The sequence below is a fragment of the Aythya fuligula genome, chromosome 1 (assembly GCF_009819795.1).
Source record: "Aythya fuligula isolate bAytFul2 chromosome 1, bAytFul2.pri, whole genome shotgun sequence".
In the NCBI taxonomy this organism is placed as follows: Eukaryota; Metazoa; Chordata; class Aves; order Anseriformes; family Anatidae; genus Aythya; species Aythya fuligula.
In genome coordinates, this window is record NC_045559.1 from 184,186,384 (window position 1) to 184,204,730 (window position 18,347).

At 42.8% G+C, this 18,347-nt stretch overlaps 1 protein-coding gene across 3 annotated transcripts in view; it reads right to left on the minus strand.

Moving 5' to 3' along the window:
• The window catches only part of FRY (FRY microtubule binding protein), a 232,797-nt gene extending 217,024 nt beyond the window's left edge, over positions 1-15,773 (minus strand). The window contains exon 1 of one of the 3 annotated variants that reach the window (XM_032207218.1): positions 15,733-15,773. The gene's annotated coding sequence lies outside the window, so the exon portion shown is untranslated. Of the gene's footprint in view, positions 1-15,376; positions 15,392-15,732 lie in introns of those variants that run through there. The other 2 variants (XM_032207230.1, XM_032207224.1) reach the window with 2 other exon arrangements.
• Positions 15,774-18,347: the final 2,574 nt, after the last annotated feature.

Consider the following 18,347-nt stretch of genomic DNA (forward strand, 5'->3'; position numbering starts at 1 on the left):
TGTATTTTTAGCAAATACACTAATGCGTGTGGCCTGGCAAAATTCCATATTAAAACCTTCACAGTTTTTAACTTTTTGATTTAGGCTTCAATTCTCAATCTTAGCAGTGCAGTAACTGCACAGTTGTGTACTCTTACACACGAGCCATGGGTGCTTTGGTTAAAAGTTTACGCAGAAACCTATCACAAGTCTATGCTAATGTGTTTCTCGGAGGCTTTTCAAGTAAAAACCGAACATGAATATCAAAGAGCACACTGTAAATGATCGTTTCTAATCTTAGACATGTATCAATTATTCACTACCTTGTTCTTCTTAGGCTTTATCGTATAGACTTCACCATGGCAACACTATTCTTCATTTCCTAGCCTTAATCAGTGAATCTGTAAACGAATATTAGACTTAGCTGCTGGATCACTTGATATTCTACTTATTACACCAGGAACACAGACATGCACCATGCCTGTCTTACTGCACCACGAACCATGGAGCTTCTAGGATAACAATAAACCTTCGTTTGCTTAGCAAGATCGAGGTGATAACATTTTTCTAAAAAGTAGGCAGTTCCTGTTTTACTTACCAAGCATAAATACATAGCTTTGAATAACCACCAGCAGAACTCAGACTGGAAAAGGAGTAAATTCAGTGTCCTGATGCAGTATCTATTTTAAGTTCCTTTTGCACGTATGGGAAGTGATCCACCTTTCGACAACCATAACATTTAAAATCACTACTAAGGTTTAGATCCAAACCACTTTTTCTCAGTAAGTAACTGAACACTACAAATGTCCTCGCATCTGACAGCCTTCTCAGTACTAGACAGCTTAGAGGAGATACAACTTTTATTTCAATGTTTTCTTTCCCATTCCTCATGTTCTTTAGGATTATTACGTATTTATTTTCAGAAGATGGAAAATGATACACATCTTTTCATAGCAGCTTTTGGTCCGCCTATTTGTCCTTTCCAGTGATTTTTTCTGCCCCCTTCATTCTTTCCTACTAATTCCCTTTTTCTTCACTTATTTTTCCTCCCGTATTTCTCTAATCTTGATCCTGTCAATTCTTGCCCTCCTTCTTGCTGTTCTGTCATATAATCCTACTTGCGTTTCCCCCACCTGATCAAACTATGCTTTTGAGGATATTGTTAATTTTGATCCTGGCAGTGATTTCTAAACTTTCTTTAATATGTAAAAATCTGATGGTTGTACTACCAGCATGGAAACAAGGGCATACGTGGAAAGTTCCTTAAGGACTTGACTGGGAAAGGCCGTATCATCTTCTCATCGTTCCTTGTTAAAATTATGACCTGTGTGATACATGTATGTTCCTTAGCCAGTAACGGTCCTCACCCTGGTTAAAAGTAAAAAAAGGTGGAATTCATTTTTCCAAAGGAACTATCAGACCAAAAAAAAACACTGTAAAAATGAGAAATTTCAGGATGTTGCCAAAGAATGGATATTATTTAGAAAGAAAAATTATTAGTGGTTCATGCTTGGCTAAAACCCTGCTGTCCTCTGTAGATCTGCAGGCTTCAGTGAATCTTCCCTTTGGGTCTGCTGTGATCACGAGTGGACTCCTGCCTCTTGAAAGCAGGAATTACCAGGCTTGTACTGAGGAGGTATCTGTTGTCCTCCTGGGATGGGGCTGAGCTCACAGAGGCCTTCTTGTGCTGTTCCTTCCTCCAGAGCCACCTGTGGAGCCTCACAGGGATGCACCTTCTCCTCACGCTGCACATGTGCATGGGCCTGGCCAGGTGTGCTGCTGCCTCTGTCCTGCTGCCTCGATCCTGGACCTGCTTTGTGACGAGGGACAGAGCTGTTCTGGGCGCCCCCATACAAGAGAGACCTGGGCACACTGGGGGGAGTGAAATGTTGGGTCACGAAGATGATGCAGGGACTGGAGCATCTCTGCTGTGAGCAAAGGCTGGGAGAGCTGGGGCTGCTCAGCCTGGAGAAGAGGCGGCTCAGGGGGATCTCCTCCATGCCCCTAAATCCCTGAAGGGAGGGTGCAGAGAGGCCGGAGCCAGGCTCTGCTCAGTGGTGCCCAGTACCAGGACACGAGGCCATGGGCACAGCCGGGCACCCAGGAGGCTCCCTCTGAGCACCAGGCAGCACTGCTGTGCTGGGCGGGTGACGGAGCCCTGGCACAGGCTGCCCAGAGAGGCTGTGGGGTCTCCTCCTTGGGGAGCTCCAAAAGCCGCCTGGACGTGGGCCTGGGCAGCCTGCTCTGGGTGTCCCTGCTTGGGCAGGGGGGCACCAGGGGCCTCCAGGGGCCCTGCCAGCCTCAGCCCTTCTGTGGCTCTGTGAAGCTGCTCTGTTGGCTGCCCCTGGATACCATCACCAGACTACTCCACCCTTCTTGCTTGTGTAATGTGGGACTACTCTCTTTGCTGTCATCCTTGGCTGCTGCCTCACGTTCTCCTGCAGAGCAACCGCATCCTGCTGGTCTCTAACAATCAGGCTCAAACACAGAAAATTGCCTTATCTTAAGCTCTCAGTAAAGGCTGATGTTAATGTCCTGCCTGAGAAAGCTGCAGCCTCAGACACCACTGAGAAACGCATGCAGTTACACTTTTCAAAATATCTTTTCCCATCCATCAGTGACAAGGTCACCACACCTCCCTATCATGTTTTGAGTCATCCCCAGCGATCCACAGACTCACAGTGTGCTCAGTTAACCACAGTTTTCTGTAGATAGATATAAAACTACCCTGATGGATAGATATAAAACTATCGGCCCTGAGTACCCCACACCTCCCTCCACACACACAAGCTGCCAGGCCAGCAAGGGAGGGCACCAGGGCTGTGCTCAGGCCTCCCTTCATCTTCTCTGCTCCTGCTCGGGCCCAAAGCCTCATTGCTCTCCTCAGCAATGAGTTTCAGAGCTCGAACTCACCCAGTTTCAGAGCTTGAACTTGCCATTGTTTAAAATTCTGCACCAGCTTTGATCCAAAAGGAGAACAGCGTTAGCTCACCTACAGGAATTATAACTTTACTGTTATAATTTGATAACCCTAACAAATTTCTGCTGGAAGTACCGAAGACTATTGACATCTTGAAATGAGACCTTATTGGCAAGACCCGTCAGAAAACATTATATTGATTTAATTTTTTTAAAAAAAGGAAAAATAATTCCTTAGAGAATAAAATGCTTATTTGAAGTACCAATAAAACCAACTGCCACTTGAAACATCTTCCCTTGAACAAACTTGGGAATTTGATGTTGTTAGGTTAAAAATGCTGTTTGTTCTCTCTCACTGTCACTCCCAGCTAGCCTTTTTGGCTAAGTGGTGAAACTCCTACGATGAGTATTAACAAAAAAGACTATGCCAGAAAGGATTATTTCCCCATTTAAAAGATTCTTCCATCTGACCAGCACCAAAATCCAGAAGGCTTTCTGAATCGTATGGAGCATGAGGAGACTCACCGTTGGCATTCTTTTCCTTCAGTTGTAGAGCAGTATTTGAGTCCTGATATTTACAAATTTGAGATCAAATAAAGCAAGCTAAAGCAAATTTTTCTACAATAGTAAAGAGAAATCTCGATTAATCTGATTTAAAGAAATCACCACCACCCACTCACCTTTCTGCCCTGCCACCATCTGCACTATGCACATTAACACACGAGTTGTTTTCAAACTTTGTGAACTGAAAACAAAGAAGAAAAGGTCAGACAATAACTGGATGCAGTACCACTGGATTGTGCCTGCTAAGATGAAATGGAAGTTAAATCAAAATGAAATAGCTCAGACTTAATTAAAAATGGCATCGCTATCTATTCAAAGATAGATAGGAGAACGTTCCAACTTTTAAGATGTTTTTGATCTGGAAGGTTACTTGTCATAATAGACTGGCTCCAGCCCAAATTGATATTAAAGCCTAATGCACTCAGTGATGTTGAATGAGATTGCTCCTTCCAGCCACGTTGAGGATAAAGACAAATTTTAAAAGAATTACAGTACAGCAGCCTCTATCTTAAAAAATCATTTAATAATGCTTCCAGTCTCATTAAAAGCATCTAATGCTATCAAATTTCTGACTTCAGTATTTTCTTCATGATATTTCTGAGGACTTATTTCAGAAAATAATGGGATTATTTGGCTTGGATATTTTATAACAATTTTACAGCCAGTAGGAGCTTGATTCAGTTGACCCCCCACACGTCTAGGGCTGCTTGAGATGCTGTAGTGAGTCCTGGTCCTCAGGTGCTAAATGAGGAGGGCACAGGTCTTGTATGAGTGAAATTACAGGACTTCACATGGTCTTGTTGGGACAAAAAAGCAACTTAAGAACTTTCCTTCAGTATTTTGAGGGAGGTTAAGCAGTGGGCTCTTCACCCCTCTTTCAACGGCAGCTGGCAGCGCGGCGCTCGTAGCAAGAACCCTTCGCCACGCCGCCCTCAACAATTTCACTCGATGCCTCATTAACCACAGAGCTCCCACTGCCAGCAAGGCGGGAGCTATCGCAACAGCTCATATTGGTGCTTCATCTAATCCAGCACGCCGGCTATTCATTAGCCCGTGGCAGATGGCTTGACAGAAGGTGCAAGAAATTCGGCGGTGGACAGCCCTGATCGCAAGCGTGCGTTTGCAGTCGCTCCATCTACTTCGCCTGCGTTGTGAAGCACAGGGATTGTACAGCAGAAAGGACTTCGGAAATCCTCAGGTCGCTTCTGTGTTGCATGCACAGGTCACATTGAAGCATCTAATCTTTTGTTGCAGAAATACCAGTATCTCCTCATCGCTCGGATATTTTTGTCAGTTAATTGCACAAACTAATTACACGCCCGCCGCGGAGAAAGAACTTCTTACATATTTGAGGTTTTCTGACCTCATTACATGCTTCACTCTTCCATTAAAAGGGGTGGACAGAACACACAATTGCCTTTCCTCACAAAGGCCAGCTTCTGCATCTAGTTCAAAGTGGAAAAAGTTTAAAAGTGCCAATCTTCTCAACCTTGCTTTATATGGAAGGTTTTCCAAAGCCCACTTAGCACTGTTGCCACTCTCCAATTTCTATTTCTGTTCTCTTTCTGGACAGCAAATGGCTGTACATAAACACACATCTTCCTGTCTTTGCTAATTCACATGGTTGGGTCAGGAAAAATACAATAAAATTGGAAGTCTATATTATCTGGTAAGCCATCAAAACAAGTGAATGTTTACTTTGATGTCTCAATGTATTTTATTGTATTCCTTTTGTTAAGGATTACTTCCTAATATTTGTCAACACACCTACTCAGAACCCTCTGTAGATTCCAGTAAGCAAAGTACTACATGATCTGCAAATGTTTTTTCAAATTAATGCTAATTTTTTACCCAGCACCATATCGTAGTATCAACATCAATACCTATCAATAGGTAAAAATTTAGTTCTTGCCTTTTGCATCCTTTCTCAAACACAATTTTCATGATGTAGTAAAATGCTAATCTGTAATTTTTAGCTACTTTAACCAACGCTGTAATAATTCCACAGTCCCACAAGCCATCTATAAAAACTGCCTGCCGCAGCACTGCGTGAATATGGCTTGTGTGGCACATTAAGGATGGATCTGCTCTTCTCCATCTCCCAGAGGGGAAAAAAAATTACCACCTCATGCAATTTAAATCTTTGAAAATAAGAGAAAACCAGCTCAGCCGTTTCTTCTTTTCCTCCACTTTAGCACAGCAGCAGGAATTAGAAGAAGAGTCGTAATATTACAGATTGCTTCAGGCATCATGTGAACACTGCTGTTCCTCAGATGGAGTCAGTGACCTAAGTCCCACCAGGGACTTCATCACTCACGTTGTTCTAGGGTCCTGCAGGCAGCACGCGGATACTCCCAGGGGATGGGAAACAATCAGGCTGCTGAAGGACCAGAGCCTCATTTGTGGATAGGAGAACCTTAGACCCTCCCAGCATATACCTCATAGCTAGGTATTAGCATGTGAATTGCCAGGCGGGTGTTATTAAGGGAGAAAAGGCCCTAAATGCTTAGGGCAGCTACAACAACCTTCCCACAGCATGCCTCCCTCCGCTGACAAATGTGACGGCAGGAACCAAAGGAACCTTGACCTCTTCTGGTTTTGTAATTAACAACGCATAAAAAAGGAGGTCTCTTTAAATATGCTTATAAATTTAAATTGCTAATTCACTCAGAGAAGAAGTGGGAAGCAAGCAAAAAAAAAACACAACACAATCGTGTCATCATATTAAAGAGCTGTATTTACACCAAACCTCGCATACTGTTCGATCTATCAGGGATAACAGTTTATTCTTGATGGTTCATTTTGGCCTTGTATTAGCATAAATTACACCAACATTTACAGCAGAAACCTAGTGCAGGCTTCAGATGAACACTCTTGTTTCCCCACCCAGTTTAATGTGAAAGCCTGAGAGAGAGGGGGGAGAAAAGAGAAAGAAAACCCCTGAACCACAGCCTTCCATCTCCGAAGTTTTACTGTTACTTACGGACAAAGATAAGAACATTTAGCAATATATTTGCTCAGAACCAAATTAATCCATAGCCGTGATACCCATGCAGGATCTGTTCTTTCCTCTGGATGTTACTTCCAAATCACCAATCTCCAGTGGCTTGCTAAGAGAAAAATCGCCACTTAGTCTACCCTAGGGACTAACAAATCACTTAGAACAGCTTCAGCTTCTTCTAAATTACACCAGTAACAAATTGGTATTTGCATGAACATCACATCACAGGATGGTTTGGGTTGGAAGGAACCTTAAGGATCATCTAACTCCAACCCCTGCCATGGGCAGGGACACCTCCCACCACACCAGGTTGCCCAAAGCCCCATCCAGCCTGGCCTTGAGCACCTCCACAGCTCCTCTGGGCAGCCTGTGCCAGGGCCTCACCACCCTCTGAGGGAAGAATTTCTTCCAAATATCTCATCTAAACCTCCCCTCTTCTAGTTTAAAGCCATTCCCCCATATTCTATCACTACACCCGATGGACAAAGTCCCTCTCCATCTTTCCTGTAGGCCCCTTAAGGTATTGGAAGGCCACATCTTGCTGGCTCTGCCACTGCCTCCTGCTCTCAGGGGCGCCCCAAAGTAGCCCCAGTTGGACCTTGTCTTTCTTGAGGGCAATTGCTTTCCCCTCCTCCTTCCAAAAACATTCAGTCTGACCCAAAGGACAACAGCCTGGGCTAAATACGTAGGCAGTTTTCCATCTGGTATAGAAGCAACTGGATGCATACAAGAAATTGGAAACAAATGATGTATTTTTACCTTCTGAGATGGCATTAGCAAGCATTTTATTAACTGCAAGCGCAATACTGAACTATTTTTGTCCTGAAGGGCACCTGCCTGTGTCCTCGTGAGACTGGTGTAAATGGCCGTAGTCCATTTCCTTGCCACACAGCCTGTGGAAGGAGTATCACTGCAGCATGGCTTTCCTAAGCCTATGTGGGGACAGAAAAGCCTTGTTCCACCTCTCACTGTTAAAAATCACAGTTAAAAATCAGCAAATTAGTTCCAGCTAAGAAATCATGCAACGAATGGTAAAAATCTATTCAAAAATCAAGTTTGACATAAATTAGAATAACAGGGACTCTTTTGAAGAATATATTAAAAATGGTAGGCACACAGTTATATGCCATACTTCAACTGGGACACTCATTTTCCAAAGGCTTTACCTGGCCCCATTCCTCTTCTCCCTTAGATGCTAATTTCTTCCCCTTCATCCTTTATTGTGCTCTTCATCCACCCCTTCTATACCCAAATCCCTACCACCACCATCACATACCTTTGTGTAAGTCCATCAGTTTTCCTTAATTTATAAATTCTGTTTATTTTTACAAATAAATTCAATTTATTTTTGCCCTCCCTTTTCTATTTGGCTTCTGGATTTTGTCCTCCCCTCTCATCTCCCATTTACAGTTTAAGACAGAACTGTTGAGGATGTACAGCATGTCAATGTCAACAGCATGCTTCTGAGTGCTGCCAAGATTTAATTATCATTAATCATTATTGACAGAAAATGCCATTCCATTATCCTTTCTGCAATTAGAAGAAACAGGAAATCATCCCATAACAAATGAAAAATCAATACCCGATTCGCAAAGTATGGATTAATTTCAAGATGACTTCTGTAAGAAGATTTCCAGACAAAACTGGCTAAAAGACACTGGAACTGGCCAAAACCTAGAAAACGTTTCATAAAAATCCTCCCTGCTTAAACTGAATCAAACGCCGTGTTGGGGTATTTTTAATAAACTGCAGGAGCTTTGTATTTGTACTGTACATTAAAGCTTTTTTTTCCAACAGATGCCCTAATCCCACATGCGAGACCGCACACTCCTCGTACAAACTCTTGCAAAGATTTTCAGGATCAGGGTATTAACCTGCAAGACACACATTCATCAAAATGCCTTGCCCGAATAAATGGTAGCTATTACAGCTTTCGAAATATCCATGAAAAATTAGAATTTGTGGAGAAAAATCATTTTTAAAAATGTGGGTCAGATATTTAATTAAAAATAGACCAGTGCTTTTAGTAGTCTCCTGTTGATAACAGGCATTTCAAGAAATATTATCTGTTTTTGGCACATTTTGAACTTCTCATGCACGTAAAATTTTCTTTTTTTGAGATATATCTCCTTAAGGAGAGCATCAGGGTCCCAAGTGTTGCAGAATAATTGAAACGCAGAATTCAGGTCTGCTTTGCTAAAGCTAAGAGGCTTATGTGATCATGAGGCCTGCGAACATGTCTCTCTCTTCCCCTCCCAATAGTTTTCAACTGCTTGGCAAATCCTACCCATTTTTTGCCAGTAGTAGTGACCTCAGATGCAATTAACTTACTGCATGCTTTAGGGAAACAGACAGCCAAGTAGAGAACATGCTTCTGATGAACAGCTCCAATAAATGTGATAGCTGAGAAACAGGCAGGAGCATGGATTCACATCATATTACACAGCAGCAAAGTACACGTGGAGAGAAATTTTACCGTGCTTTCAGTGCAGCAAAGCCACTGATCATGATCATCAGATGAACCGTAAGAATTCAGAAGAAATTCATGAGAATTCATGAAAAAACTGAGCTTTAATAGCTCCAGACCTCACAGGATGACAGGTTTGTTATTGATAACAACCACAGTTAATCAGGAGACAGAAGAAACTGGCAAATATAATATGAAAAATGCAGATGATATTAATAGTTTTTATTCTAAATCTTCTAACAAAGATTGTCTAATGAAAATTTTTAATTGTCACAATAGCCTCTCTTTCAGAGCAGCATTACTGGCAAGATCTCAAAGAAGCAACCCATACAGTTTTTTATGGATATAAAATGTAGAATGTTGAGGTACTGAAAATGTTCACTTAACAGTAGCCAAATTGGAAGTGCACCTATGGACTAATCAGGACCAATCAAACAATTTCAGAACAAATTCTGATGAAGTTAATGCATACAGCTTTCCTTCTAACTCATGTCAAAGCTCATCATGCTGGAAAGAACAAACCAACCAACCAACCAGATATTGATAAGTTCTGCAAAGCCTGTTAGAACTACCTTATTAAACAGCAACATATGGGATTCCCCACCCAAAGCATGTACATACATACATACTTTGGGGTGTTACCTGGTCCCTGTTTCACCCTCAGTGCCAACACTAACTGCAGGATCACTTGTTGCACTCCGCCACATGCACAGAGGTTAACAGCACAGCTCTCAGCCAGCAGCAGGAAGGTTGTCGCTCTCAACAAGTCAGCTGTCTTTTATCATAGCAGAAGGTCAGCTTGCTTTTCTTTCTGAAAGCCTCTGTTTGTATTTTTTTTTATATGAAGTACAAAAGTACAGAAGTACATGGCATTTTTTCCAACAGCATCTATGCAAATTATTTTCGCTTTTGTATGGAATTAGTTTTTAATAGAGGCAGATGAAAGAAACTATTTAGTAATGAAAAAGACATAGTAGCTGATTTCATCCCTGAAAACATAAAGCCTAGCTATGCTGTTTTTCTGTAGCTTCTCAGTTATAGATACGATGATCACAGTGAAAGTCCTACAGTGGGTGCAGTGCTCCATTCCCAAACAAAGCCTTCCACAAGTTGAGATAAGGTTCTTTTTCAGAGATCTATTATGCAAAGAGCATGTATTTGAAAACCAATGATTAGCTAAATAAATATACCTAGTATTTCATTCAGAAGACAGCAATACCATACAGCACTGCTGAATGTCTTTACTCCCTTTCGTACGCAGCAAAGAGAAAAGCTCCCATCTGACTCCGGAGGGATGTTCAGGAGTGGATTCCTACACCACGTTTGCGTGCCCTGTCATGGCCGGGTCTGGAGGTGATGCAATTTCTGCTCCAAGAGAAACCACATACTATGACACAAAGAATAAAATAAATACGCATCCTAACATTCACTCATTTAGCAATGAAGACTGGCACATGTATTTAAACTCCTTTCAAAGTACTCTAATTATCTGTGCTCTTACGTAGTTGAAATAAAATGCTTTACCACATACTACAAGGTTGTACTCTGCAGACTTTAGCAACAGCATTCGTACCATCACAGGAACATACATTGTTCCAGCTCATTTAAAAATAAGACAAAGGAGTTGTAAGATTTTTTTCTTTTAACTATAGATTTTCAAGAATTGAGTCTTAAGTATGAAAGTGAACACATAAAACGCTTTTACTTCTAGGTTTTCAGGCATCCGCTTAAAACATCTAAGGACATTTTTTGGTTGACATGGATAAAATGTGTAGATTTCATCAACTTTTTTTCTATAATGATTACCAAGGCAATATTAGGAAAGAAAACTTCAATTGTCAGTGGAGAAATCCACATTTTAAATATAGTTCTTACCCCCTTGGATTGTACAGTCACCAAAAATTCCCACTGTTTCCCCAGACTGACACTGACACCTAGGGCAGCTTCCTGCCATGGATGCCTGCAGCAGTGACATGGCTGGTAGGGAACAGAACGTGCAGTCCTGTTTAAAACATTCTGTGTCCCGTGGAAAATGAGTTTTAATGACACATTGGTACAAATATTAGCAGCCAAACACTTAAACTGGTGGAGGTGCCTTGGGATTAGCACAGCAGCCCACTGATTTCCAGTCTACAACAGGCTGATCTTCACACAGGAGCCATGGCAGTCATTTCAAGGCCAGTTTGGAACACGTATGTAAGCCATGGATTTCTTTCTGGAAAAAAAGAAATGCAAAACCATCCAGCCCACCTCATGCAGAAGTCGCAGGAGCACTTATTTGGAACAACACTGTGCAATTTCCATCAAAGTTCAAAAGTACATGTCCTCAAAGGTAGTGTGGAGCCTGTCAGAAGCCTGTAGATGGTACTGCAGAATGTCACCAGCAAACTGTAAACCTTTTAAAACCCTCCACAGGGCTGCACGCAAAGACATTTGGAAAAGTCAGCAAAAATTCCTAAGCAATACTGTAAGAAATCCATGCACAGGTTCACAGGTACCACTTACTGAGTAATACTGAGCAGCAGCACTCTACCACGTTCATAAATACATGGTCACATCACACAGAATGTGATTTGACCAGAAGATACCAACATCTGGAATTTAAGATTATTCAGAAATGGACTGTTAAGAATAAATGTTAGATAAGCATCCCCTGCTCAGCGTGATACTGGAATTGAGCAATATTCAGAAACAGTTTGCATTTTAACAATGCTTTCTTGGCTGTTAAGCTGATATATTACTCTTTCTTTCGTGAATAAAGATCTCTAGTAGCTCAGAAGTAAAATACTAGTAAGTACCAGGCTAGAGAGTCATTTTAGATAGAATCACAGATGTGCTTGTTGATGCTGTTTGTATATAATAAAATACTTGAACACTTCCTGGGACAGCTGATGGAACACAAACTTCACAAGTTTCCCATGCCCAACACAAAAGACCCAACTAGGAAGCATGGGCACAGTCTCTACTTGTTAAATAATAATTACAAAAGCACCTCCAATTCCACAGGAGAAGCTGGGAATATCTGAAAAATTGGTGATAACAGGACCCTGAGAAGCAGCTTCTCTTCCAGACCTTGCTCCAACACAAACAGAAAGGGAATCTGAAGCCGGGCAATTTCACACCCAGGCTAGTGTCGGAAACACTGCATTTCCAAGTGGCAAGACGTGGGCAGAAGCATCTCTTTTTCCCCAAATGTTACATTAGCCCTAATCATTCAATTTAGTGGAAAAACTCCAGTGAATTTGGCCTGAATTCGTGAACAGTCTGGCATCGAAAACAAGTAAGCAAGCAAATACCTGGCATAAACTTGCTGCCCCCCAAAGCAGCCACAGATACAGGCTGCCTAATTACATCAGCAACAAGGACGTCCAAAATTATCATCATTATGCATACCATCTGAAGAGGCCATTAAACTTTGTTAGTTGGGTTTTAAGCCAACTCCAAACTAAAAAGCATCAGGTTCACCTTGGATGTGGGATGCAGATTCGTTCTTATAGTTCCCACTGATGCATCTGTTATTAGTCATTGTCACACACCCCAGGTTCAATTTAGCTCAGTCCTGGGCCATAAAAGCTGAAACTCTCTGAGCTGCATTACGGAATCCTCTCCTATAACAATCATTTTAAAGAGATCAACAGGCTTTCTACACGCATTATGGTAAGCAGAACATTCATGAGTCTAACAAGTGCATTCCCAGTTTTATGTTCTTGTCGAAATTCAGACTGAAAATTGTTATATGAATCACTGCTGTCCTCATCTGCTTGCAGACACGTGAAGCCTCCCCTTCCAAGATTTTGAACAAACAGTCCAAGACGAACCAACTTAGCGACGATGCAAATCATTCTCTAATACTGTCAAATCAAATAAAGCTTTCACACCCTCCCCAAAAGTTTTATTTTATCAGAATGTAACAAGGAATGAGTTGGTTTATTTTGCCACAATGACCTGCTAACAGGAGATTCATACACACTAGAGAAAACAAACTAAGCAGTTCACTTTGGAAACAGAAAATATTATTTTAAAAGCCCTAAAATGCTGCCAGTGGCAAATTTTCAAATCTCAAATATGTAACATAGAGCTTGGTGAGCCTACAGAAGAGTTTTATGCATGCCATGAATATCTAATGCTTGCATAGGCATTGCAGGACTAAAACAAAAAGAAAAGAAAAAACAAAACATACAAACAATATAAAACAATACACCCCCAGATGTGATTTCTCCCTGAAGTGGAAGCTCACTGTAATTAGTGCAAGCCAATGAGCGTAACTGTCAGGTGTTCCAGTCATTACAAAATCGCAGATGCTATCTGGAAAAGTAAGTTAAATTATTTACCAAACAATCCAAATATCCTCAAATTCAGTGCAGCCGGTCATTCAAACTGCTTCTAATAAATTATTTGATATGGCTCTAATGGAAAAGTACGAGCTATTCCGAAGTATTTGCTATTAAGCAGCATGATGCTAATGTTTTGAAATTTTACCCAGCCATGTCCAGAAGTGACACACCATGAATCACATCACAAATACATTCTACTGCTCTTGAAATATTATCAGCAACATCTAAGAATCTATGCAAATGAAGAAACAAGCAATTTTGGCAGTCATGTGTCACGATGGAGAACATGGTAATTTTTATTCCACACAGCCTAAAACCACTTTTTTTTTCTTCTTCACTGAACCAAAGAAGGTGCCCACATCATTTACTGCATCAACAGCACTATAAATATCAGCCAAGGCTTCTCTAGAGCATTAAACAATGCCTGTATTAGTACAAAGGCAACTTCCTAGTAATAACAGGTTCTACTCCATTGTTCAAAGCACACCCCTTCTCAAGGAAAATCTATGTCAAGATTACAGTTGAAAGCTTTCCTTTCATTAAAAGGAGTTGACTCTTTGTCATTCCACTGTACTTTATGACACTGCTAATGGTAAAAGGACTCTAGCAAAAATTAGGAACAAATTGTCTCACGTGCAGGTTAACAAACACAACGCAAATAGATAAACAAAGGTGGATAATTTGGGATGTTTATTTGATTTAAAAAAGAAAACAATAAAAAGTCTTAATTGATATTAAGGTGTTTACTTTATCAATATTGAACTAATAGGCTACACTAATAGGCCACATTCGAATAAACAGGAAATGCTGAAAAAAAAACATTTGGAAAGAGTAAATTTCCTGTTTATGAATATGAAATCTAGCAATTATACTCAGAATGATGTCATGAAGCTATCAGCACATTGGTCCAAAACACTGGTATGTTTTCTACGAGCTCCTGGGACTACAGAAGCTCACGGCGATGATCACCCACAGACAGATGCAGCCCAGGTGCCGGCAACTGGACAGGAGGAAAGAAACAAACTCCAACTCAGGAAATAGCCACTAGATAAAGAAAAAACCACACCAGCACAAGGGTGGTTGAACAGCACCACCACTACAACCAGAGGGGTGCTGGAATCTCCAAATCTCCAGCCCAGGAGGTGCTCAAAACTCAGCCTGGCAAGGCCAGAGCATCCTGATCCAACTGGACCTGCTTTGAGTAGGTGACATCCAGAGGTCCTTTACAACCTGAAATAGAGTGTGATTCTACAAATACAAGCTTTTTTCTTAAATTTCCTTTTTCTATTGGATATACACTTTTTCATTTACACTCTACGTCTCCTGTTATCTATGCTGGTTTTAAAATAAAACTCCAAGTTTTCCTTTATGACAGAAGTGGTATAATTTAGCTCAATAAAACTAATCGTTTTATCGCTATGATCAGCTGAAACTCAGTAGCTAAAAAAAATCAAAAGGCTAATTTACAAGATGATAAACAAGACTGCCTGTTATCACTCCTACCTGCATCGCTAACACGCTGCCGATGTTCTGAGCAGAAGCGACAGTACAGAAGAAAATTACAGCTCAAAATCCCTCGGGTAACCCTACAAAAGGCTTGCCACGAGCACACACAAATCAGGTGTGCATGTATATATTTAAATATATATATATATCTGTGGCTGAGACCTTGTGTCTCGTTCTGAAGACACGGCTGTGGAGGAGGACAAAGTGATGGTCTCCTTCGCTTGTATCCTTAGAGGGGTGACCTTAAAGCTTTCAGGATAAAGTAAAAGCACCAGCGCATACCTGTGGATATTACCTGACCTGTAGTTCTCTGGCTGTACTACTGCTTTATTTGTTTTCCCCTCAAATATATATATATATATATTGGCCCTTTTTAAAAATAAAGCAGCTATCTATACACGTGGAGTTCCTATTTTTGTAAGCAAACAAGCCGGTCGCTTAGAAAGGCAGCTCAGGACACCTGCACCAACACCTTACACACCAGAAGCGCCAGATTTAACAATGACTACACGAACCCGCCCCCAAAACCCAAAAACCCACCACCGAGGCCTCCCAAATCACTTTCTCTCCCCCTCCCAGCCCAAGACCCACGCTATTTTTACCCACATCGGGGCGGCAGGCGCAGCTAAAAATAAGTTTTGCCGGCGCACAGCCGCTGTGGGGCCGTCTGTCTGTCCGTCTGTCCGTCCCCCCCGACCCGGCGGCATGAGGGGCACCCCCTCCACCGGGGGCGGCTGCGGTCCCTGCAGGTGGGGCGTCGGCGCCGAGCGGCTTTTGTCTGCTCGTGGGGCCGGGGAGACAATAAAGGAGGCGGCTGCTACAGAGGGGAGACCCCGCTGGAAGCTCCCCGGGGGGCTGAGGGTGAGAGGATGAGAAGGGAACCGCGCCTCAGCCGCCCGGTGGCGGCGGGGACGGGCGGGCACCCGCTGCCACCCTCCCGCCTCCCTCCCTCCCTCACTCACCCGCGCCCGGCGAGCGCAGCCGGCGGCGCCTCCTTCCTCGCCTCCCTCCTCGCCTCCCGCCCTCGCTCCTGTCAAGCCGAGCCCTGCCTCCCTCTGCCCAGCCCCTCCGAGGCTGTCGGCGGCGGCAGCCGGCCCTGCCCGCCTCCTTCAGCCGCGCCCCGCTCTCACCTGGGTCCTGCCGCCGCCGCCCGGGGGCAGCGGGGAGGGAGCGCGCTGTGCCCGGCACCGGGGGGGGGGACGTGATGGCCCTGCCGGCTGTGGCGCTGCTCCGTGAGATGTCCGCTGAGAGAACCGCGGAAAAACTATCGAAAGAGCAGGTTTTCAGCCTGCTGTGTCAGATGGTGTGCGTGGTGACAGCATGGTTGAAAGGAGTCAGGCAATAAAGACTTCAAAACAATCGTGTTTCGTAGCGTTTTTAGCAATACGAATGAGTGTGGCTAGGATCACAATATACAAGTTGTGAGGGGGTTGTTGTGTAACGGTGGGTGTCTAGGCTTGGGAGAGAAAAATATTGTCAGAGGTGAGGTACTGGAACACAAATCCTATGAGGAGCAGCTGAGGGCACTGGGGGTGTTGAGTCTGGAGCAGAGGAGGCTCAGGGGAGACCTCATTGCTCTCTGCAACTACCTGAAAGGAAGCTGTGGGGAGCTGGGGGTCAGCCTCTTCTCACAGGTAAACAGTGATAGAACCAGAGGGAATGGCCTCAAGTTGTGCCAGGGGAGGTTCAGGTTGGCAATGAGGAGACATTTCTGCTCAGAAAGAGCAGTCAGGCACTGGGACGGGTTGCCCAGGGAGGTGGTGGAGTCACCATCCCTGGGGGTGTTCAAGGAGAGGTTGGACATGGTGCTTGGGGACGTGGCTTAGTGGGTGACATGGGTGGTAGGGGGGTGGTTGGACCAGATGATCTTGGAGGGCTTGTCCAACCTTCATGATTCTATGAATCTAAGATATATACCAACTTTTACTGAGTTTTAGGAAAACAGGCCTTGAAAAACCAGCTTGGTGTAATTTTCTAATGAAAAACAAATTATTCCTTGAATAGCATAGCAGGTGAGTCCTGGCTTTCTAGGGACAGACATTCCTCCTCCTGTATGCTTCCAACAAATCTCCCTCCTGCCAAAGTCACCTCTAGTTTTTCCCTTGTGCATCTGCAACAAACGCGCATCCATGTGCTGAGCTGTGCACCTGCTGGTCAGCAGGCATGTATCATTAATCTTTCCAAATTAATAACAGCCTCAAGTAAAACTGTGAAATTAGCGGTGACATTAATTAGTGGTATGTCTAATTGGGGTGTCTCTTCTACTTCTCTCTGTATTCTCCTGAAATTTCAGGGAACATAGTGCCTTTGAGACCTAGATCCCAGTTCTCCATTTGACTCTTCAAATTGATTAGACTTCAAAAATTGTCAGCACATGCTGACAGACAGCAGGACAGAATAACTAAATTATCACAGGACCCCACACCATTTGGGGTTCCAGGCTAACACCAGGCCGTATATGACAAGATATTTACAGTACTTCATCTATTATAAACCATATACTATATTACAGTTAGATACCTCTGTGGAAACTAAATTGTTGTATGACATAGAACATACATTAATATAACTCAAAGCAATTAGTTTTGAAATTAAAACACTTGGATCTCAGAGAGCCCTTATGAATGAGAATTCTTTATCCGACAAGGATGTGCCTATCGGGGTGTTGGGCTAATGGGAGAGTTGTCTATACATCGTCCATACACCACCTGCACTGCACATTACTGCCATGCAGCACAGACCCATTGGGGAGAATAGAGTAATAGGACTTCTGTTTTCTAGTGCCTCTCTTTGTTCTGTGATGCAAGTTCCTAAATATTTGGGTCAATGTCAGAGCAGTTAAAAAACCCTACTGTATGTTTTCTGTGGAGGTTATATGCTCAAAGTTAATATATATTCAGACTGAGGAGGTAAAAGACTATATTTACACAGGCTCAGTGCTACAGTCTACCCTGAAATCTCATCTGTGATGTTCTGTAGGAAAACTGCCTGACAGATACCCCTGAGCACCAGCAGTCCCATAACGGTGGGGTTGCAGTTGTTTCCATTTCCCAATTAACCAGCTTCATTGGAAGTCAGTTGTTTTAGTCTGGAAACATCTCCTGTCCTTGGACCTGTATCCTAGGGGTTATTTTATGAAAAAAAAAAAAAATTCTGCTTCTTTATTTTAGACATTGAACTTTATAAAAAGTAATTAATGAAGGTAAGGTATAATTAGCAGAAGCAGAAGGGTATTCCAAGGGGATGCAGGAAAGGAGTTGTCATTACCTGTAGCACCTACAGTATCTGTACAATCTTCAGTATCTTCTAGGTTGACACTAGGCTCTTGAAAAGCATTTTGCAAAATTTTGTGGGGTTGTACATCTGCGTGACAACCCCAATTAAATCTCTACACGTACAAGTCTCAAAAGCCACTGGCTTCCAAGAATTTAAAGGTTAAACACACAAAATTCATCCCTGAGAGCGAGCTGTGTGGGGAACAAGTTAAATCTTGGCTGGTTCCCTGGAATACACAAACCCATGCAGCTGAGCCACCAGAGGACTGATTGTAACTGCTGATTGTGCATGCTGGGAGAAA